Below are 24286 nucleotides of genomic sequence, written 5' to 3' on the forward strand. Positions count from 1 at the left end.
TCTGAGTCTCCCAGCATGCTGGGCAGTCAAGAAGGACGGATTCCTTGGAAAAGCCACTAGCATCGCTGTGAACATTTTCTCCCTTCATCAGTAAAAGCAGCCCACTGCTGTCTACCTGTCCATAGGGCCCAGCTGCAACCACATACCTCCCACCTAACGGGGCATTTTCTTTTCCTCAGCCACCTGTTAAGTAGTTAAGACGAAGTAAAGCTCTTATACCAGCAACAAATGATTATTGCTAGAAACGTAGATCCTGGACCTCATTCCAGATAAGCAGAAATCTGCATTTTATTTACCAAGTTCACCAGGAAATTTGTGGACACAATAAGACCTAAGGAGTGATTTTTTTCTAGACTGAAACTTGATATGATGGACAAAGCAAGCAAGGGGCAGGGAGCCTGGAGCTCATTCATTTCCATCAGAAAAACGAGGATTTATTCTTTCCTCTGCGAGGGATGTTGTGGGGCCCAGAAGGAGCAGTTTATCATTGCAAAGGCATTTCATCCAGTCACCGAGCAACGCAGTCGGTGGACGTGTGCTGAACAGCACTATCGAGGAGGTTTGGGGCTCTTGAAATATCGTCTCTATTTGGGAGCAATTTGAAGTAGTCTAAAGGTCTAAAAGAACTACCTTCCATAAAGTGTGGTAAGTTCCTTCAAATGTCTGTGCTTAAAATAGTGGGTGACGAAGGGCAGAGCTGCCGAGCAGAAGGGGTCGCCCATGTTAACTGGGCATCGTGCTTCCAGCATGTCTGGCTCATCACCAGAGTCGGCGTCCAGCATCCCCGGGGATTTATCCCTGCCTTTCTCCCCTACCATCACCCCCGTGTGTCCACAGCAGCAGTGGGATGTGTGTGGCTGCCGGTCATGGGACAGGGGACAGAAATGGAGATGCCACAGAGGACCCAGAAAATGTCTCCCATCAGAGGCAGCTTACACCCTGGATCAACCAAGAGTGTGGGGGCCATCTCTCCCGAAGAGCTGACATGACGTGGAGTGTTTGGTCACAGCTGGCGAGACAGGGAGTGGAGGCATCCATGTGGCTGCGTGAAGATGCAGAGTCACTTCCTGGTATGTGTGCCAGGGCAACACGGCTAGAGACCGAGTACTGCAAAGCGTGAGTTTGACCAGAGGGCGAGCTCTCAGTGGCTTCCCCAGGCCACCAGAGGTTTTGGTCCCTTGTGGAACACCCTGTCATAGTAAAGGTAAGGACTGAGGGACCAGGGTTTCTCGGTAGGTGAGACCAGCAGTGTGCTGTATTCCCAGGTTCCTCCCGCTTGGCTCTCAGTGATTAAGCAAAAGGCAAGGACTTTGTTTTGCTTGTACTGGATAGCACCCTTGGGTGCTGAGTTAAAATGTAACCAAGCTTGCAAATAGGGGTTATCTGTTGGTCTCTGGCATGGCCATCGGGGCAAAGGCTTTCTGCACCATTGCTCTCAGTGTAGACACTCATTCTCTTGGGGAACACAGCGCGATGATACCCTGTCACTGGTCCTTGTCCGTGTAGAGCGGTATAGGTGGACAGTGTTTAGGGGACCCAGGGCATTGCTGCTCTAGGTGGATCGTTACTGTGAATGTGACTAGCAATGCGGTACCGTAGACGGAGCGTGAGATTAGGAGCCAGGCCTGACTGGCTCCCAGTGTGGGTGTCTCATCAGACAGTGTGGCACTTGGGAAAGCACTTCATCACCTGCACCCCACTTTCCCACCCCACGTGGGGTGGTCTGCCCTTGCCACATCATGAGGACTGAAGGAGAGTACAGTCCCACAGATGGTGGCTAGCAAAGACTCTTGGTGTGACCCAGCCTCCCAGGAGCCTAGGGCTTAAGAATCAACTGCCTTCAGTTCATGAAGCCATGTCAACATCAGAGCTTATGTTGGAAGGCTCCACCCTGCAAAACCATGGCTACATTTTTATCCTTAGAAACATGGTGTGCACATGTGTGTGCATGCATATATATATATATACATTTATATATATATTCAATTATGAAGTGTTTATTGTGCTTACATGCTCCAGTTTCAGGAGGTCCAACCCCTTCTTCTGGCATCTTGAAGGCACCAAGCATACACACATGGTGCACAGACAGGCATGCAGGCAAAAAACCCATACACATAAAATAAAAACGAATAAATCTATTAGATTTATTTATTACATTGCTGTTTTGAGAGTCCTGTATGTGGGATGTCTTGTTTTAGTCAGGATGGGTCAGGTAATGCTATGGCAACACTGGAGGCAACAGATACCCATATCTCACAGCGTTGCTCTTTAGTAAACAATCTGCAGCTGGCTGCGAGTCTGGCCTGTGCCCAGCACCTCAGCATGGTACACAGAAACCACTGTAGCCAGGGGAGCGAGGGTGAAGAGTTCTGCATCTGCTGGGAAATGATACTGATTGCCGTCTGTGCTCCACCAGACAGAGGATGTCAAGTTGCCACAACTAACTTCAAGCAGGCAAGGAGTAGCAGACTCTAGCAGACTCCCCTGGGCTCTTAGGAAATAAAATCTGGAAATACCGTGAGCCTTGCGATCGCTACCACACCGTGACCTGCAGTCCTTATGCCAAACCCCAGACGCATCTTCACCCTGGAAGAAATGGAGGCTTAGTGGGTCCTGCACATTCATACGGCCTATAAAAGGGAGGTGTGGGATTTACATTTGAATGTCTGATTGCAAAGCGTTGGCTGTTTGCTGTCACCTGTGAGCCTTTGTCACACACACGACTGTATTTCATGATAAAAAAAAAAATTGCAGTCGGACTGGAGAGATGGCTTAGTGGTTAAGAGCACTGGCTGCTCTTCCAGAGGACCCATGTTCGATTCCCAGCACCCACATGGCAGCTCATAACTGTCTATAACTAGAGTTCCAGGAGATCCAACACCCTCACACAGACAAGACACTAGTAAACATAAAAGAAAATTAAATAAATTTTAAAAAATAAAGAAGACTGCTAGTCAGGTAGTAGAGGACAGATGACAAACGTTTTGTAGAGTGTATGTGGAGGGACATCACATCTGTGAAGGAGAGCCCTGCTGGCAAAGGTGACTCTCAACTCTAGATCTTGACCAGGTCAGAGTCAGACCTTGAGAGATGTTTATTCTATCGGTTGTTTTCCCCATCGGTGTGTTACGTGTTCAAGAACCAACTCTGACGTCCCTTTACTCCACACACTTGGCTTACTGGAGGGATGGCGGCTCCCAGGGAAGTTGTTCTGAACTGGGTTTGACCAAGGAACTTTTCTGGAATGGGCCCTAGGGAGGGAGAAACCAGATACAGGGGCCAAGTAGGAGCTGGGTTTGATTACCGAGTGCAGTCTCCCTCGCTTTCTCCCTTCACTTTCTCCCTCCTTCCCTCCCTACCTTTTCCCCTCAGCCTTGCTGTCTGCTTAGGCTAGTGCTGACTGTGTATGTGTGTGTGTTTGTGTGTGTGTGTAGGGGTGTGGTTGGGGGAAGGATAGGAAAAGTTTGGCTCCCTGAGGTCTCATAGGATCAGGCCCCAAGGTCCAGTGTTTGTCTAGAAACTCAAGAAGAAACCTCCAGAGTGAGGCAGTGACCCCATGGAGGAGTGTGCGTAACTGGAGGAAAAGAAAATAAACCTGCCACACAGTGCACAGCCTGCAGGTCGTGGGGGAGTGCCAGCCTGCCGCTCAGGGCTGATGAGTCAGGAGCAGACTATTTCGTCAGCATGGCAGCCTGGACACCGCTGCCCCAAGCTGGCCCCTCGCACCTGGCCTTGCCCACAGCTGGGTTCCAGCCAGCCCCTTCCTGTCTCCCTTCCTCCCAGGAGCCAGGTTTGGGAAGGCAGCTGAAACAGAAGACAGTGTTTGGGTGGGTTTTATTCTCCTCCTCTCTGGGCTCCACTAATTCTGACTCAGGGAGAATTTGAGGGTCAGAGATGGACTAGTACCTCAGGGATGGTTTGGATTCACTGAGGGGTAAGAGGAGCCGGGGCCGGGGGTCACCTTTGTACCTACTCAGTGTGACACTTTCGGAGTTCATTAGCTGCCAACAAAGGGCCTGACCGAAAAATCTCTACAGGAGAAACCACCCTGTGTGCCTTTCTGGGATTCCACTATTGAACTCCCCCTCACCTCTCCACACTGCCTCTCATCCATTACACTGGAGGACAACGGCACACCTCGGAAGGCTTCTAGACCAGCAGTTGCCAAGCCCAGTGGGTCATTGTACAGGAAACTTTTAAAAACTCTGGGCAATGGAAGCTCACATCTTTAATCCCAGCAAGGAGGAGGCGGAGGCAGACGGATCTCTGAATTTGAGGCCAGCTTGGTCTACAGTGAGAGTTCCAGGACAGCCAGGGTTATACACAGAGAAACCCCGTCTCAAACAAAACAAAACAAAATTAAAGAGAGTAACAAACAAAAAACCAAACATAGTAAACATGTTCACTCTGAACGGAGGTTCAGCTGGTAGGGTGATTGCAGTGCATACATTCGGCATGGTGGCACATACATGTAATTCCAGCCATGCAGGAGATAGAGGCAGCTAATGATTGAATTCATGCCGGCCTATGTTTCACAGATGAGAGAGAGAGAGAGAGAGAGAGAGAGAGAGAGAGAGAGAGAGAGAGAGAAATAGCTCAGGCTCAGCTCCAGAGTTCTGACTTCTCATCCCTGGGCAAGGACTGATTTTGGAGGTCTCATGCCCTGTGGGCCATCCCATGGGAGGTCACAGTGGAGACCGAGTGTGTTAATGGCCTGTCTTTAAACAGTAACTAACTTTCCTTGTGTGGATTTATGGCTTGTAATAAGGGCTAGCTTTCCAGACCTGCTGGGAGGACCAGCGCCATCTCTCCATCTCCTCACTCCAGGTTGCCTGGATGCAGGCCTCCTGCAAGGAGCCAGTTTCTGCACTGGCCCAGAGCCAATCCCTGCAGGGAAAGAAGCCCATCCCCACGTGGGCCACAGTGTTCTTCTGGATGCTTCCTTTAATGTGGTAAGTCAAAAATGTGGCCCCCAGGGCTTTCGTCAGTTTGGCTTTGAGGAGACACAGCCAGCCCCACCTCTGTCCCAGGCACACCAGGCCTGGCTAAAGGGGAGGATGCATTCTGGGTGGACTGAGACCAGTCCGCAGGGTGCTTTCAGTTTCTTTTCTTTTTCTCTAGCTATCTGCTTCTCCCTCCCCTACAGGGTCTCATTATGTTGCTCTGACTGTCCTGGAACTCACTATGTAGACCAGGCTGGTCTCAGACTCACAGAGAACTGCCTACCCTTGTCTGCCTTCCAAGTACAGGGATTGAAGGCATGCACCACTACGCCGGGCTTCATTTTCATTTATTCATTTCAAGTACTTCATAAAATGATAGCATCAGCTTTGCTCCAGGTACCCAGGTCTTTGGTCCTATAGGACCTGAAGGGCAGGGAGGGCAGAGGATGATGGGTGGACCTTCTGTACCCACTGACACACAGAATCCAGAGAGAAGTGTGGCTTTGAGGATCTGGGGCCCCTCAGACTGTGTGTGTGCGTGAGTGTGTACACATGTGTATAACATGGGGGGTGTGTGTGCGCATACAGCCCTCCATAACCAACCTCTGCTTCTGTAGACTCAACCATGGCTAAAAAATATTAGAAAAAAATCTGCACTGAATGTGTACATACTTTTCCTTGCCATTATTATTCCCTAAACAATACAGTATAGCAATCATTTATATAATGTTCATGCTGTATTAGGTATTGTAAGCAAGCCTGAGATGCTCTGGAGGACACGCTTAACTTAGGTTTTATGCAAATACTGTGCCATTTAAATAATTCATATATTTCTTTTTTTGAGACAGGAAATTGATGTCTGAGTTGGTCTTAAATGCCAGGGTTCAAACCTCTGCTTTGGGGATAGCGGGACTCCAGCCACCCACACTCGTCAGGCTCCTGAGCCATTTTATATAAGGAACCGGAGCACTCGCTGATCTTGGTACCCATCTCCCACAAACACGGAGAGAATGACATTTATGTAGAGGGTAAGATAGATGACATAAAGCCTGTCGAGCAAATCAGGTAAAATGTTACCACGATATCATATGGGTCCGACATCTTTAGACAGCCTCTGTGTCATTCTTTTCAACTTTAAATTTATTTATTCCAATTATTTTCTATGTTTTATTGTTTTAAAATTTATATCCAAGCTGAGCGGTGGTGGTGCACACCTTTGATCCCAGCACCTGGAGGCAGAGGCAGATAGATCTCTGTTAGTTCGAGGCCAGCCTGGTCTACAGAGTGAGTTCCAGGACAGCTCAGGCTACACAGAAAAGCCCCCATCTTGAAAAACAAAACAAGCAAACAGGTAGAGAGTACGTAGCTTATTCAAGGGCACGGAACGCACTAGCGGCTGGGCTTTGGAGGCCCTCGTCTAGGTGAACCTCACTTATCACATCCTCCAGTTTCCCGACGTGCCTGTTTTGACTCAGCTGAAAGACCAGTTTTTGAGGGCAGTGTTCGCTGAACATGCACTCAGTCTGTGTGCCTCAGTTTCTCATGCTTTCCATCCTTGTTCCATGACAGGCAGAAGTGAGTCACTTTTCACTTGACACCTGCGGCTCCTGCTGGACTGTAAACTCCTTGAGGGCCAACTTCTCATTTCTGACTGAACCCCGAGGGTGCATAGAGACCAGAAAGACTGAGTGACAGGGTGAGCCACGGGTGCACACAGGTGGACACACACAGGCCAACACATCTGTGCTCCGTTTTCTTTTAAAGTTTGATCGCTCTCTGTGCCAAGCAGATGTGAGGAGCAAGGCCTGAGAGGGGCCATCCGCCGAGAAGCATGCTGACTCTGGAAAGGACGTCTGAGAACAAACGGCACCATTTGGGAAGGTAGGAGGATGGTCCTCCTTGGCCACCCACCCACAAAGGCTCGTCTGGGAGAGAATGGAGCTCTTGCATCCAGGTGACACGGGGATCCCTGAGATGGGGTAGCAGGGTGCGGGAGTGCCATCTTTCCAGAAATGAAGATGGCCCGTTAACCACTCGGCATCATGTCTTCCTGCCCTGGGCCACTGCTGAGCTCCCTCCTTCCCGTTGTGGAGGAGCCTTGACAACACTGACTGGACCTGCATCTGCGCCTGATGCACAGCTGTGGGGAATGGAGGCAAGTGGGCCTAGGAGCAAGGGGCATGGGGCAGGGCAGGCTGTGGCCAGAGCGTGCCCACTAATCAAGGAATTGCCATTTTGCGTTTTCGATACTTACCACATCCTATACTCGAGCAAAGCAAGAAGGTGAAGGTCAGTGCATATTATGAAATTTGCTGGTCTCCCAGCCCTCCCCCTCCCTATATTCATCTGATTGTCGGGTTTTCAAGATGACTGTAATGGGAGGTGTAAGCTAGAACAGCCAGACGTGCGTATGGTGCTTGGACCCGGCTATGTTCACCTTTCCCATGAGAGTCCACGCCAGTATCCTCAGTTGGGTTCTGTTAGCTGCAGAGTGCTCCCCCATGTTGCTTGGGAAAATGCCCACAGTGACTAAAGAGCCAGGCTCCAGCCTTTTGGGGGAGCCTTTTGTTGTGGTAGGAACAAAGAGTATTGAGGCATATTGATGGGACGTGAAGGAATTGTCACCACTAACCACACTGCAGTTCCACACATATGGTTGGTCCCTTCAAGACGGAGTACAAAGGTAAAATGCAAGCTAGACTTTGAAGATTTAATTTTAAAATGTAAACCATCTTATTTAAGACTGTTTTTAACATTTATTTCAAGTTAAATCATATTTTAAATATATCAGCTATATAAAATATGTGACAAATTGGGGACTGGAGAGATGGCTCAGTGGTTAAGAGCACTGGCTGCTCTTCCAGAGGACCTGGGTTCAATTCCCAGCACCCACATGGCGGCTCACAACTGCCTGTGACTCCAGTCTCAAGGAATCTGACACTTTACACTAAGGCACATGAAGGAAAGTTAAGTGAATTATTATTTTTTTTAATGTGACAAATCAACTTCACCCATTTTTTTCTTACTTTTGCAATATTAGGCCATTCGAGATTCTGGATGTGGTGTGTGCACATGCTTGCATGCGTGTGTGCTTGTGTGTATGTATTCAACACACTTCCACTGAACTAGGTTCCCCTAGGGCCTGAGAACCAGGTGCAGCTGAGGTTGGGAAAAGCTGGTGGGGCAGAAGGGAAAAGCAAAGGAATAAGAAGGAACAGGAGCAACGGCATGGGGTCCTCCAGGCTGGTCTGGGAGCCCTGAGCTTCCACCTGCCTCATGGTGATGAGCCAGAAGTTCCCAGGATCAGCCTCCTCTCCTCCCTGCCTCTGGTTCCCCTGTATGTAAGACCCTGAAGGGGAAAAGAGGATGCCACCCCCAGGAGGGCAGGAGCATTCTTGCTTTGTTCCTGCTGTTGCTGGCACGAAGTGGGCGCTCGCTGAGTAAATGAATGGGAACAGGAAGACAGGAATTCGCCATTTTTCTTTCTGGCAAAGAGTAGGCTTGTGGAAACATCAGGGCTTGGAGGTTCCTGATGACACCTTTGAAGATGCCTTTGTCTATAAATCCAAGGCTCCTAACAGAGGTGTGATGCATCCAGGGCCCATGGGTGCTAAGGGCCACCTCCAGTTTCTTCACTACATTGAAAAAGAATCACCCAGAAGAATGAGTGAGTGAAATTTCTGCTCACCTTTGGCAACATGTACTACACTGAGCGCCTGGCCAGGGCAGCTTCCTCCTTTCTGCCCTTTCTAGGATAGGGAATGGCCGGAGGAAGAATGGGCCCAGCAGGAACCCACTCATACCAAAGGCTCAGGTTGTCCAATGCTCTCCCTGTGCATGCTCAGGCGGGCCCTGCCATCTCTCCGCCTCTTCTCCCTAGGCCGGAAGAATCTAGAGTCAACCCTGGGGGAGGCTGGAGGAGCCTGCAGGCTAGGCTCAGCAGCTACAGCCCCTAAATCATTCATGCAGGGGTGGGACAGGCCAAGCGGCACGCACGGAGGGGATTTTCATAGATTATATTGAAAGAATTACAATGGTGAGGGAAAGGAGCTGGGTTCCCACAGGGTCCGGTCACTCCTGTGGGGACTGTGGGAGCTGGGCCCGGCTGCCTCTTTCTCTCTGGGCAGCAGCACATATAGCCTTCAATAATTAAGTAACTTTAATTGTCCTGGGAAAGCTGAGTTTGCCTTGGGGCACACGGCACTAACTCATACTGTTACCAAGAGAGATTAACAAATGAGAACTGAGAAATGATTCTCTTTTTCAGGGCTTCTCACTGCTAAGCCTTATTATCCCAATTTTAGAACCTCATGTATCTGCTTTGGGGGGTGGGGGAAGACCCAGGGTCCAGAAACCAAGGCTTGTGAAATTAAACTCCATGCCTTTGCAAGGCAGTTTTTTTTTAAAACATCAGACAGGAAAATGTTACCATTTATTGATTCTATTCTGGTGATGGCACTTTCATTCAAGACAGAAGAATTAATAAATAATAATACATTAATAAAAATGCATTCCTTTTTAATGTATCTGTTGCTTAGAAATGATCTCACTTTAGTGTTTGGGAGTAACTCTTCTCTCTGGTCCTTTGAAAACTATTCTAAATCCTGTCATTTCCGACCATACAGACAGATATCAACAATGTGATTGGCACATGGATATGCAGTAAATAATTGATGGACTAATGAGCGCAGTAATGAAAGGAGGAAGGATCTTAAAAAAAAAAAGGATTGTCCTCCTACAAATATCCACGGTCGATAAGAAGGGCAAGCCTGGAGGAGAGGCCTGGAGCCTGGATAAAAGGAGCCTGGGCTGGGAACCGTCATCAGGATAGACTACTGGTGTACAGCCGGGGAGGAAGGGTGGGCAAGCTTAAAAATTAGCAAGAGAGTGGGTCTGTGTGTGTAATTAATAGTCCTGATGTTTGATTGACTCCCCTGGACTGTGGCTGTCCGAGTGGCAGGTGGCGCTTCTCTGGCCTTTCTTCCACCTGCACCACAAGTATTTGTGTCCTGAACGATACAAATCGTTCCCTGTCGTAGCTTCTGTGAGCGCCGTCACAGGCTCTCTTCTCGGGGGGGTCAAGCAACACTGGCTGGATGCCTCTATGTTCCAGGTACCACGGCTCTAGGCCAGCGGTTCTCAACCTGTGGGTCGGGACCCCCTTGAGGGTTTGAATGACCCTGTCATAAGGGGCTGCCTAAGTCCAGCCGAAAGCAGGGATATTTGCATTGCGATGCATCACAGTAGCAAAATTACAGTTGCGAATGATAAATTGCTGTTTCAGTTGTGAAAATACTTTTATGGTTAGAGGTCACCACAACATGAGGAAAGGTATTAAAGGGTCACCGCATGAGAAAGGTTGAGAACCACGGACAGAGAGAGACCTTAGCTTTGAATCTGGAGTGTCCAATACTCCCTTCTGTCCGAGCCTCAGTTTCCTTATCTATGAAATGGGAATGATAGAATTTGGATGTGAACTCTTGGGGGATGGAAGGACAACAGAAGGAGTTCCTGGTCAGCTTTTCCCAGGAGTCCCATGTGGGGGTCATCTTAGGGTGCTTCTTCCCCTCTGTCTCATCTGAAGCTTCAGTTCTACCTCAGTTCCCACTCAGTGCCCCTCAGATATGGCTCAGGCAGCCCCCTCCCTCGAGTCTTAGAGTAGGAGCTGGGAAGCCTTTTGTCCTGTGATGTCAGCCTTTTGTACATGGCCAATTAGGGTTTCATTTTATTTAATCATCAAACTTTATTCCTTTAAGAAAATTTTTATTTTATGTGTATGAGTGTTTTGCCTGCATGCATGTCTGTGTGCCACATATGTGCAGGGTTGGTATAGGCCAGAAAAAAGCTTTGGACCCCTTGGGACTGGAGTTACAGACAGTTGTGAGCTGCCATGTAGGTGCCGAGAACTGAACCCAGGTCCTCTGTAAGAGTGGCCAGTGCTCTTAACCTCTGAGCCATCTCTCCAGCACCCAGAAACATGTAGCCCAGGAGGGCCTTGAACTCATATTATTTCCCTGCCTCCAACCCTTCAGCACATCCTATTAGAGTGTGCTACTACACTGGTTTAATCTTTTTTGTTTTGCTTTTTTGTTTGTTGCCTTAACAGAGAAACCTGGAATTATCTGCTACTGGCATCTGGTGCCGCAGAGATTGCTACGGGAAGAACATTGAGAGATAAAAGTTCTGTCTGCTAATTAAATTAGTTGCTTGACCTGGGGCAAGTGCCACTGTCATTGGGGACCTCAGTTTCTGCCAGTCCAGGACCACGGAGCTCTATCTGGTGTCTGGCATCCCTCACAAGATGCCCGCCTCTCACCCGCTTAGGACTCCCCAAATTCCAGGTGCAGTAGGGCACCACAGAACGGGACTGTCCCAGCTGCGGCTGTGGGTGGGGCAGCCAGGTTGGGTGATGGGGTAAGTCTCTCTTCTTGCCTGTCTCTGTGATGCAACCTTGAACTCAGACAAGTTAGGCCTTGCCCTCCCCCGGATCCAGTGTGATTCAGGGCCCGTAGCGTGGCTTTGCACTGCAGAGGAGCTGCAGACACCTTTCTTGGCAATGGTTTTAACAAGGGTTCTGGACATGTCTCGTTACTCATCTGTTTTGCAAGGGTGGCAAGCGCTCAGAGAGAAGAAGGCAGCTAGCGTGGCTTCCTTCCTGAATTAATGACTTCAGTCTCACGAATGACTCATCAGGTCTATGCCCAGGAGAACTGGGTGGTGGAGGTGGGGCCTGGGGTGGCAGCCAGATGGATGGTGTCAGGGGTTGGGTGTGTGTCCCCTTCCTCCACTGGATGCCTGTGGGTCTTGATGCTCAGTAGGGGGGTCAGAACTGAGGCCAGGTGTCCTAGCCAGATACCTAACTCCACTGACTACTCGGGTGTCTCAAACTTCCCCTCTGGTCTTAGCGTCAGTCATGTCAGGGGAAGTTAAACAGTGAGGAAGAAGTCCAACGCGAGGGATGAGCGCATGTTGTCTGATAGATTCTGCAGTGTACCTAAGAGGACCGTTTCCTAGTGACCTTTCTCTAGAGAAGGCATCAAGGTGGTGTTTGGGATAAGAACTAGGGATGAAGGGCTTTTTCAAGGGATAGCTCTATACTCTCTGGCTGGTGGCTTCACCCCTCTTCTCTCAGCTTATTGTAGACTTCAGGGCCAATGGAGATGGGGGCTGAATCGACCTGCTTTAGACCTGGGCCTGGGGCTTCATTCTGTTATTCCTTACTTAAGGTGCCTCTTCCAGGCCTGCGGCTGGCCCAGGCCCCTGCTTTCCAATGGGTGTTAGACAGCTATTTGCAACAGCTGGAGGCCATGCCCATACTGTCACACCCCTGCAAGTTGCAAGTGGGCCTCACAGGGTCGGCCTCCCCTAGCCTTCATCAGAGGAGCCCTAAACTGTGCTTCTTTAAACTGGTTTCCCTACTTCCACTTCTCCTGGGCTCAAGTTGAGTTCTCCCCACCCTCCTAGACCCTCTGAGAAAATGATTTCTTTCCCACTAGCTCCTTGCTGGAACCTGTGGCGTTCCATAGTCTGTCAAGGATTGAGAGGCCACCATGTCACCTGGGTGCTTGATGGATGATTGCTATCCTGGGCAACCTATCTGGAACTGCTCTTGCTCCATCTACCATCTTTGGACACAGACTCACCTTCTTTGGCACAATGACAGCAAATGTCACCAAGTCTGAACAGACCTGTCACTCCGTCATCTTCCTGCAGTGGTATGTGCAGACAGTCTCCTCAGAGAAAATCTTCAGTGATTTGGGACAGGGCTACCTGGTTGGGCTTTCTCTAGGGGTGTCCCCACAGACTTGCTTTATGTGTTCAGAGTGGACCAGAGAGACTCTCCCCAGGAGGGAAGTGGGCCTCTGCTCAACAGGAAGTGAAAACCAGAGGTTTGTAATATATGGAGGAGTTAAGGGCTTGAAATAAGGGGTCCTGAAGAAGGACCCCCATCTGAGCTTTGGGTCCGGGCAGCTGCCTCTTCTCCTGCTTCCTGCACTGCGCCCCCCCATCCCCCACTTATGGCTGAGGGAGCAGAAGCCCGGCTCCTCTGTGCGGAGATAACGCCAATCTGAGTAACCGAACCAGCACGTGCATTTCCTGAGACAAGGGTGAAAGCCAATGCATTACACACTAAGGTCATCGATCTGGCTGACTGAGAGAGAAGGGTTTTTTTTTCCTTTTTCCCCTTTTTAATCTTTTCTGTTCTGCACTCTGTCCCCTCCTTTCCCCCCTTTGCTGTCCTTTTTAGCACCAAATGACTGCAATCACAGGGCATGGGTGGTGTTTTTCTCTTTAGAAATCCTTTTCCAGGCAACTATGTAAAAGATGTTTTCATACTCTGGGCTGAATGGGAGGCGAGGGATAAAAAAGGCTTAGCTCCCAAGTTGAATATTTTTCTGCAAACAGCCATGTGAATAGAAATGCTCGGCTTGTCGAGCTTGCTTGAGAGAATCGTGGCATCCTGCCTGCTGAGCTTGAAGGCCTGAGAAGCTGGAGGAGGTGGGGGTGGGAGCCCCATGGCTGAGCAAATGGGGTATGGGAAGGGCAAGAGAGCTGTGTGCCAGAAGATGGGACAGCAAGGAGCACTTGCCGGGAACACTCAGTAGGCAGGCTCTCCTAGAAGTTGGGCTCCTCAGACCCCAACTGTATGTAAAGATACAGGCAAAGCCAGATGCCAGCCCACTGATACCCTCGGAACCGTTCTGCAGGAGAGGCCGGGCATTGCCACTTAGGCACTCTGAACCAGCTGGTGAGGTTCATCCCTGCCAACATAACATCCTGTAACAGTAGTGACTTAGAAAGGAATGGCGATCGTGCAGGGTACTCAGCCCCACCCAACTCCCTTCCACCAAGGCACTGGGAGGTGGGGGTGGGGGCAGAGATGGCCAGGACTTCTGCAGAACCACCCAGCAACCGCAGGATAAATGGCTGGGTCTTACTGGGGAAGCGAGGGTGGGGGCTGAGTCAGATCTGCTGTTCTTTATCTATGGGTGACAGAGACCGGGCAAAGCAGATGCGCTCATGAAAGGCAGCCTGGGCTAGATCCAAACCAAAAGAAGTGTGAATAACTGTCTTTCTAGAATGTGTTCCAAACTTCTACCCCCGGGGAGCATGTGACTGAAAATATCCCTTGTGTCTGTAGTTTCAAGGAGAGCCCTCTTACCCCAGCCCTTACTTGATCTTGTTTTCGGATGCCTTCTTGACTGCACAGTCACGAGCTGGTCTTTCAGCACATAAGTTTTAAAGGTTGCACGGTGATGTCTATTGGTTATTTGCTTGTTTGGAAACAAGGTCTCGCACTGTAACTCTGGATGGCCAGGAACTCTGAGCAATCCTTCTGCCTCAGTTTTCCAGTGCTTTCATTACATACAGACGGGGCTAATAGGGGTTCAGAAAGCTGAACTGGCCTGCTCCAGCTCTCCTTCCTAGGTAATGAAAGAGCAGGTTCTGGAGTGCAGCTCAGCGACCTGCGAAGCTGAGGCTCTTTCTACAGTTTCCAGGATGGCCTGGGACTGTATTAGACTTCGCCCCAACAAGACACACTGCCATGCCAGGAATGGAAGGATTCCTGGGAAGAAGGCTCGGGGAGAGGCAGATTGCTCCATTCCTGTCTCCAAAGTCAGTATAGGCAGTCTGCCCCACTTCATATGTTAGTGATGAGCCCTCGCTTGGTCACAGAAGGTGGGACAGTGCCTAAGGCAGCAGAGCAGTGGCACTGAACATTCTCGCATCTTTTGTTTTATTTTGAGACAGGGCTTATGTAGTCCTGGATGTTCTGGAACTTGCTCTGTAGACCAGGCTGACCTCCAACCCACAGAGACCCACCTGCCTCTGCCTGCTGAGAGCTAAGGTGTGTGCCACCATGCCTGGCACGTGCTCATATCTTAGTCCTGGAACCCGTGACTATGCTATTGTGGGCAAAGGGAACTAAGGGCTGTGGATGGAGCTAAGAGTGCTAGTGAGGTAGCCCAAGATAGGGACATTAGCCTGGACGTCCTGGATGACCCTGGGCCATTCCAAGAGTCCCTGTAATAAAAGGGGGAGTTGGGTTAGAGCCAGAGTCACACTGTGTGAGAAAGACTTGAACGACCATGGATGGCTGGTTTGGAAGATGGAGGTGGGGACAACTAACCAAGGACTGCAGGAGAAGCTGAGGGAGGCAGCAAAACAGATTCTGTCTGGGAACCTCTAGAATGAAAACGCTTCCTGGCCAACACCTTGATATGACCCAGCCATGTTGGATTGGACTCCTGACTCCAGTGTGTGTGTGTGTATGCGCATATACACACATATGTATCATATATACATATACTGATATATATATGTATATATGCAATGTATATATGTATATACAGTACATATACTTTTTTTGTGGGAGGGTTTTAAGACAGGGTTTCTCTGTAGCTTTGGAGCCTATCCTGGAACTAACTCTTGTAGACCAGGCTGACCTCGAACTCACAGAGATCTTCCTGTCTCTGCCTCCCGAATGCTGGGATTAAAGGCATGCGCCACCACCTCCCAAGGGCTCAGTATATATACTTATATACTATACATACAATATAGTAATGTTGTTTTAAGCCACTAATTTGTAGTGATTTGTCATGGAAGTGATAGGAAATGAACACAGGGTTAGTACCAGCAGGCTCCCAGCAGGTATAGCCTATGCCCTGGATCCCAGAGACAGAAACCCGGTAGCAGGGTCCATGCTTCCAAGCTTCCCTCCTCCAGTTCCCTCTCCCTGTAGCCAGGAGGCAGTTCAGCTGTTTGTAGACTCACACTGGCAGCTCGCCTTAGGTTTACAGTACACACACCTCTCAGCCTGTGCTCTGTGAAAGCAACACCTACTCACACACATCCTCAACCTTGACCACCAGAAGACAGAAGCCTGCAGGTTAACTTTCCTCCTCATTTATGGGGTGAATACCTCTAGGGTACATTTCTCAGAGTTCTTCAGAAGTTCCCAAGGAGTCAGGCCTTGCTTTCTCTTGAGGTAGCTGCCTCAGTAATGGCTCCTTGTATGAATCTCCTCTGTTTCACTCTCAAACTACTCCACTCCTGATCCTTGGGGTTGCCCCAGAACAAACATCTGTATGTGAGCCTTTGTATATACAAAGGAAACTGCTAAAACAACATGCCTCAACATAGCAGCGGACCATGTCATATCGTACTTGCTCAGAAGGGTACCCCCTGCCCAGACCCCCAGAGCTGAAAGGAACTCCTGTAGGGGCTGTGGTGTTAGTGCCCTGAGACTTCCAGAGAGAGGCATGAACCTACCAATGTCCTCAGATGCTGGTGGAGGCTCAGAGGACACTTGTGGTTTAGTTTGGAGATGACTGATAAAGTCTACAGGGATGATTTTGAGGCCCTTGACTCCTGGCTGTTTAGTTGCTTGGGTCCCGTGAGCCTCCTTCAGAGAGTAGCCAATGGTCCGATCAACAGATGTTCTTCTGATGAACTTAATTGCATCATTAGCAGCCTTGCTACAAAACGGGTGATTTGAGAGCTGCTGGGAAGTGGGGGAGCCTCCAGGGCAGCTGTTCCCAGGACTGAGCATGCTTTTGCAGTGGGTCCTTCCTGTCCCCCACCCCCACACTGGCCTCTCCAATTCTGAGGCTTTCTCACCAGCCAGAACCAGAACAGATGGAAACAGACCTCGTGGGCATCTCCAGCTGATGTGGATTTCACAGCGGGCGGAAGAGTGAGAGGAGCAGACAGCATAGCCCCTTCCCACGGCCACTTGGGAGGTCACACTGTCCAGCTGTCCACCCTCACTCCTGTGAAAGGGGTAGGACTTGAGACTTTGGGGTCCAATGGTGTTGCGGGAGGTGGGGCAGGGAATGGAGAAGCTAAATGCACACACTTCACCAGGGCATTGCAGATTGAAACCTGAGTTCCAAGGAGCCATGGGGGTCGGAGGAAGCAGGGAGCTAGCCTTAGTACTTTGTCCAGAGCAGCCCTTAGTTCAAGTCTTACTGTTCGGTGCTCTGTGTACAAGGCTGGACTCCCCACTAACTCCATGATGTTAGTTCTCCAGCCCCCCTTTGCTGCTCACTAGCTTCTGCCCTTTTCTCTCGCCCACACCTCCACTCTCCTTCCTGGATGCCCAGATGCCCCAATTCTCTCAGACACTGTCCACAGCTGGCCTGCTGGTGACCTCTCCGTCCCCTGAAGTCTCCTGTCTCTGTTGCCCAAATGGAACGGATCACATTATGTCTGGGACAGTTTCTTCTATATTTGGCCACGTCTTTTCATTGTGTAGGTCCTTCTTAGGCCAGGAATGACATCGTCTTGGCTCCCTAGTTGCTATGGACATGTATGTTCTATTTTCTTCCTTTCATGTATGTACACAAGCCAATATCAAATGTTCTTTCTGAAGACTGGCACGAGCTCAGTCTGTTGTAACAAAATGGTCATAGGCTGGTGGCTCATATCACATCTATTTCTCATGGTTCTGGAGGCTGGGGAACCCAAGTTCAAGGTGACAACCCGTATTGCCCCTGGTAAGGGCTCTTCTAGGGTTGCAGAAAGCCATTTTCTCACTGTGTCCTGACATGACAGAGAAGGGGACTCGAGTTGCTTCCTCTTCGGAAAGGCACCGATAGAGGATCTCCCTTCATCACCTCACCTGCACCCGGTTCAGCCTACACACAGGCCAGAACACTAGGCTCAGGCTTCAGCGTTTGGGGGGAGAAGAAAAGTCCAGTTGCTAAAAGCCCCTAGCTTATAACTGCAATAACCTCCAAATTCACCTGCTAGTCTGTTAAAGAACACTCCTGCGATGTATTCTGTGTGACAGGCATCGGCTGGGGGCTGGGGAGAGGTCGGGAATGAGTAACCCAGGCCCTGGAAGTTGCTGCCGCCGTGTATCAGCAGTGCCAGGATAGGATTTATTCAGGAGAGGGTCGTGCTGCTGACAGCTGCCCCAGGGTGAAGGCCTGTCACCCACTCCCAGGAAGCTTCAAATACCAAATAGTCTGAGGTGGTCACCAGGTGAGAACCAAGAAACCACTTCGGCTTTCCAGCTTTTCTGCATAGAATCGTATTAAGATTTGTATGGAATTTTAGTTGTTTGCGACAATCTCAAGTATTCCATCCTGGCCTCTAACTCCCTGTGTAGCTGAGGATGGCCTCAAACTTCTGATCCTTCTGCTCTGCCTCCCCAGAGCTGGGATTATAAGTGTGTGCAGTACGGACAGCGCTGGGGAACAAACCCAGGGCTCCCGCTGTGCGTGCTAGGCTTCACCCTAGCCTGTCTTCTTCAGATCTTCCAAAGCCCCAGTGCTCAAAGCCCTAAGTCTCTGCTGGGTGGTGGTGGGGGTATAGATAGGGCTTGTGATGACCAACACAGTAGCTCTTGGACACATGCAGTCATTTGCATTTGTTTAAATTAAATACAATGTAATAGAATGAATCAACCCGGTTCTGTCTTCACATCAGCCAAGTCTGTGAGGCTCAGCAGCCATCGAGACATCCTCAGGCTGTGGATACTTGGTCCTTTTAGCTCTCAAACTGCCTCGAGAGCAAACGAGAGGGGCCTAAGGACAAGAGGAGAAACATTAGCCACGGCGTCCAAATTCTAATCTCTACTGTTCCTGGGAGGCCAGTCCTTCCCCAGAACGGTCACGCCGGTCTGGAGGGACTGTGAAAAAGCCTGTGTCTGAGGACTCCTTGGGTCATCCACAGCAGCTGTCCAGTAAATTACAGGGCATCTCAGGGGCAGCCACACCCACAGGTCTCCATGCCAAGGGCCCGAGTTTGCAGACGGAGGAGGAAGTCTTCATGAGCACCATCCTTTTCTTCCTTCAGATCTTCCTGTAGTATACACACACAGTAGTGGACCCGGAGAGAGGAGAGATCCAGGTTCTTGTCGTCTGTGTATGAAATCTGCCAAGAACTTAATGAAGTGTCTAGGCCAGGTCTGTTTCAATAAAAATCTTTTTATGCTACTGGGCAGTGGTGGGGCACACCTCTAATCCCAGCACTTGGGAGGCAGAGGCAGGTGGATCTCTGTGAGTTCGAGGCCAACCTGGTCTACAGGGTGAGTTCCAGGACAGCCAGGCGCTACACAGAGAAACCCTGTCTTGAAAAGTCAAACGACAAACAAACCAACAAACATCTTTGGATGCAGCCGTGGTCAACTGAGTCGGCTGACAGATTTCTCTTTCAGGATCTGTCTTTACGTTTGGATCTGAGGTCTTCCTACGGTAGGTGGACTCGGAGCTGAGGGGCACAGAGGTAATCTGTGAGGAGCTGCTGCTTCTTAAAGGGCGCTAGTGGAGGGCTCTTTAGGTCCATCGTGGATCTGCAGCTTGTATCAGTTTGCCTTGCAGAGTGTGGTCAATGCCGTGAGTGGGACCTCACGTAAGCGTCAGTGGAGAAACACACAGCCTTGTTGGGCACTTTGCCAGGAACCTTCAGAACACCCCTCTGTCCAGTAGGGGGGCACGAGGGTGTTCTTCCCTCAGGCTTCCCATGGGTTTGAGTGTCTTTGGCAACCGTCACTTCATCGGCATGTGGGTATGCCCACTTCCGCCCTCCTAGCCTCATATACTCTTGCTCCCTGGGTGGAGTCCGCAGAGAGAACCGTATCTTGTGCCTAAGTGAATACCAGTCATTAAAAAAGCCCTGAAGAGGCTGGTCTAGACTCTCTCATATGGGGAAACTGAGGCCCGAAGAAGGGAAGCAGCCTCCTTTGAGGTCCCATGAAGTAAAGCAGGGACTCAGCTTATCCTGAAAACCCTGGTGTCTGCATTCTTGTTCTTCTAGCATTGGAAGAAAAGGGGGGGGGGTTCCTGCTGCCTGCTGCACATTCTCTGAGATGATCTGTCAAGGGAGGGGAAAAAAAACCCAACCGCGAACAAGCCATCCATTCTTGTCTGTGCCATTTTCCCACGTCAGGAGCAGACTGCACTGAGAAATTTAGGTTTCTCCCTTTCATGTCTCCTTCCCCAGCACTGTGCACAAAATGCCTTTCTTCTCCCCCCTTTTCTTTGCTGGGATCCTGACCAAAGCTACGGAAAAAGAATCTTTTAAAGACATATATATCTATCTATCGATATACATTCCCCTCCCGACAGTGGCCGGGAACTGTAGAGCCTCTTAATTACTCAGGAAGTGACAGGGTCAAGAGGTGTCTGCAAGCTGCCTTGTGGTTCTGGCCATTGATTCTCAACATTGTCGCTGCTGGAGTGCGGAGCGGCAGCCCGTGGGGTTTTGTCCACTGTTTGAATTTCTCCCTTTCTTTCTTCCCCACTCATTCATTTTTTTTTTAATTTGAAAAGAAAGTTCTGCCATTTTGGGGTGTTGATTGTAAATTTATAAAGGCGGGAGATCTTTGAGGTTGGCTGACCTGCCTTAATTGCCACCTGGGCACCAGGAGAGCAGGCCACAGTCTTTCAGAGAGCCATCTCTGGTGCCCCCCCCCCGCCCCCCGCTTTCCAGCACCTCTCTTCACTTTCTTCCAATTATCGTTGGATTTTCCAAGGAAAAATGACAATATAAAAATGAGCTGGGTGGTGGCTGCTCACACCTTTAATCCCAGCACTTGAGAGACAGAGGTAGGCAGATCTCTGTGAGTTCGAGGCCAGCCTGGTCTGGAAATCGAGCTCCAGGACAGCCGGGGCTACACAGAGAAACCCCATCTTGAAAAACAAAACACAACAAAGCAGAAAGAATACCCACAGAGTCACTGGGTGTCCTTATGTGCACGCTTAAGCTGTGCTCTTTCTTGGTCACATTTTGAGGCAGATGCAGCAGTAGTTTATCAGGGAGAGCTGACGCTTGTAACTGTGGTCATCCATCAGTTATAATCCAGAACAGAACTAAAGGAATTTCTGGAAACTGTGGATCCAAGTCTGAGAAACTCCTGGAACAAGTATTGTTAACCCATATTTTGACTTAAAAGAATTGGAGTTAGGGTGTCCCAAAACTCAGTGGTACCCAGAGTGCGTCCAACGATCTGGTTCTTTAGTGAGAACTACAGAGAAAGCATATTTCCACAGCACGGAGACATGGCTAATTCTCTGTGTGGTTGTAGGGGGGCTTTTCAGGACACTGCCAAGTCCTAGCAAGCATTAGTAACTCCTGCTAAGAAAGGAAGTCCGAGCCAACAGCGTGAAGGGAGGCCTCCAATTCTCCGCTTCCCAGATGTGTCTTGTGTGCAGATGTTCAGGATCAATCCAACGCTCTGGGCGAGGAACGGGGGTAGAGGAAGATTTCCTTCTTTTACATATGTGACCATGAGTAGTGCAAAGGTTTCACAAAAAGAAGACTCAAGACTCATTCTAAGACTGGAGAAATAGCTCAATGGTGGTTCAGAGCACTGGCTGCTCCGGCAGGGGACCTGGGTTCCCAAGCCCCACAAGGATGCTCACAGCCATCTGTTCCTCCAGAACACTGAAGGCACCAGGTATGTACGTGGTCCATAGACACACAGAGATGTAGAACACTCACACACATAAATGACATGAAAAGATAGGAAATGTTAGTTCTGAGGAGCAGGTGAAGGTGCTCCAGAGGGTCGGAGGGCAGGAAGGCAGCCATCTTTACGATGGAGACTTGAAGAAGAAGGAAGTCAAGAGTTTGGGGTGCTGAAGAGACAAGACAATAAACAGCACATTTTGTTATGGGAAAGCACATGGAAACAGGTGGAAATAAATGGAAGCCCCGTGGGCCACATGAAGTTTTACCAGGGTTTCCCATTGGTCTCCAGAGTTCTCCCAGAAGCTTTATAAAAGGCAGAAAGTCAGGGAGACGTGATGTTCCTAAGAGACTGAGTAAGGGGGAGAATAGACAGGTGTGAAAGGAGACAAAAAGCCTGCCTACATTCCTATGCCTGGCCTTGCTTCCTTGCCCTCTCTTTTAGAGTCATGTTGACGGCAGGTGGAGATCCTGGCAGGGGCTCAGGTCAAATGGCCTTCCTTCTTGGGCTGTGAGGTATAGAGGGTGCACTGACAGATTCCAGAGGCTTGGTCTGTGAACTAGGCCTAGCTCCCCATTAGTGTGTGACATTCAGGGCTGCTCAGAGGGCATCACGGAAGGGCTGGCATAAGAACTCGGTGCAGTGGGGTATGAAAGAGAAAACAGGCAAACCCTGACTTCTTCCCCTGGCCTATGCTTTCACAGCATCACACTTCATCCTGAAAACAGACCCCACTCCAAGGAGCGCTGCTCCTAATTTATAAAGATGAAGCTTGAACTCCAGTTCCTCCAACTCAGCACATTGGCTGACTTCGACAGGGGTCACTTTTTGTGTTTGGACAGCTAGTAGAATTCTTGGAGACGGGGATTCCTCGCTGACCTGGGCTGTGAAGTATTGACCGTATCTCCCTGGGTCTGTTTCAAAGTGCATTTTCACAGGAGAGGGGCAGAAGCTTGCGAATGGGGAGGAGAGAGAGTGGGAGGGAAAGGTGAGGGGGTGAGAAACCTACCTAAGAGTCATTCTGCAAGGATGAAAAGAGGATTCCTCAAAAAATGGGGGCAGGAGGAGCAGAAAGATGAACTAGGCTGAGGGAAGAGCCGTCCAACTGGCCCGGCTGCCTTCTTCCGGATGCTCTGCCCTGTGATCAGCGGAACTAGTAACCGCAGAAGGCGGCAGAGCAAATAATGCTTTGTTGGTTTTTCTAAAAGAAAATAAGAGAAAGCCAGTTTACTCCCCGGAGCCCCTGCTGTGAGGCAGCTGCCTCATGGCCCCCATGTTGGTCTGTGACCCCTGCTTCTACGGGCTTGCCACTTGTGATGAATTAAAAACAAAAAGTCTAACTTTATGCAATAAAAGGCTCTGATCACAAGGGTTCTACATTGACTGATAGGTTTTTGTTTTTTTTGTCCCCCCCCCCCTCCAGTGTCAGAAATTGTGCCCCGGGCTCTTCATAAGCCAGGCCAGTGTGTTGCAGTCCAATATGAACAACGCATAGTAGGTCCACATAGTTCTGTTATTCTAGAAAGTTCTTCTCAGTCAATCCTATCTCCCCACCCCCTACCCCAGCAGTCATGGTCTGATTGCTATCATGATTGGTGAGTTTTCACGATCTGAAATGACGTATATACAGAACCACTCAGGGTATTCTGCTCAAGTCTGCCTAATTCCACACAGTCTGATATTGTACGGATGTGGCCATAGAGAAGACTGTCTCAACAGATCATACCTTTTCATCTCTGAGCAGTAGTCCATTGTGTGACTAGTTCAGCTCACTCTTTTGCATTGAAGTGTGGGCTATGAGGAGCAGAGCTGCTCATTAAGTTAGGGTGTTTTCATGGACATGTATTTCCATTTCCCTTAACAAATACCCAGGAATAGGGTTGCTAAATCATGTCATAGATGCATGGCGGACTGACAGGGACCAGCTAGCAAGTGTTAGTTGCGCCGATCCGATCCGATCCCATCTCTGCTTTCAGAGAATGCTGCCAGTATGTCCAGGGAGGCTTCCTAAAGTGACTTTTATGTTGTGCCTTTGTCTTGGTCTACTTTGTGCTCTGTAACAAAAGACCACAAACTGGAACATTTATAATGAGCCTGAATTTATCAGCTTGTGTTTCTGCAGTCTGGAAAGGCCAAGAGGAAGGGACCTGCATCTGGAGAGTGCTTTACTATGTCATCTTGTAGGGGAAAGATGAAGGAGACACAGAAGACATGTGTGTGCATGCACGCACAAACACACACAAACACACACACACACACACACACACACACACACACACACATTACAAGCAGACTGGACGACTATGCTCAGATCCAACTCACTCCCAAGCTAGTTGCAGCAGCTGGTTCACTCTTTCCTCGTGGCCTGATGCCTCATTAGGCTACACCTCCCAACAGCGCTTTATTGGGCATAAAGTTTCCAGACATGCTTTTGGAGACTCACAGAAGGCACAGCTGCCGTGAACGGTTCTCCAGATGGACACCATAAAGGCCATTCCAGGCTGGTGCCTTAGATGTAATACAGGAAACAGGAGCCATACATTAACAAATAATAATAGTGTCACAAAAGGTAAACATGTCTGTTCATATACACACCATCAAGTATGTAAACAGGCGCCGAGCGGCGATGGCGCACGCCTTTAATCCCAGCCCTTGGGAGGTAGAGGCAGGTGGATCTTTGTGAGTTTGAGGCCAGCCTGGTCTACAGAGTGAGTTCCAGGACAGCCAGGATTGTTAACACAGAGAAACCCCGTCTCGAAAACAAAACAAAACGTAAACAGGCAAACAAAGACCTGGAAAAAATATTCACACATAATACACCTGTTAGAGGACTCATACACAAAACACACGGGGACTCTTGTCCCGTCACTCAAGGACACACAGAGAAAGGACAAGTTTTTAAATGGCCCTTACAATAGAAGAT

General features: G+C 49.5%; 1 long non-coding RNA gene across 5 annotated transcripts; it reads left to right on the forward strand.

Annotated features, from left to right (window-relative positions):
• The first annotated feature begins 1047 nt into the window (after positions 1 to 1047).
• Positions 1048 to 11502, forward strand: LOC125412974 (uncharacterized). 5 transcript variants are annotated; one of them, XR_015736647.1, is made up of 4 exons: positions 1048 to 1204; positions 4828 to 4952; positions 5147 to 6824; positions 11050 to 11502. It is a non-coding gene; the product is annotated as an uncharacterized LOC125412974 (long non-coding RNA). The 5 variants fall into 5 exon arrangements; XR_015736642.1 differs by lacking the exon at positions 11050 to 11502 and having other exon boundaries at positions 5147 to 6639; positions 6733 to 10647; XR_015736645.1 differs by lacking the exon at positions 11050 to 11502 and having other exon boundaries at positions 4769 to 4952; positions 5147 to 10647.
• Positions 11503 to 24286: the final 12784 nt, after the last annotated feature.

The sequence above is a fragment of the Myodes glareolus genome, chromosome 2 (genome assembly GCF_982192425.1).
Source record: "Myodes glareolus chromosome 2, mMyoGla1.1, whole genome shotgun sequence".
Lineage (NCBI taxonomy): Eukaryota > Metazoa > Chordata > Mammalia > Rodentia > Cricetidae > Myodes > Myodes glareolus.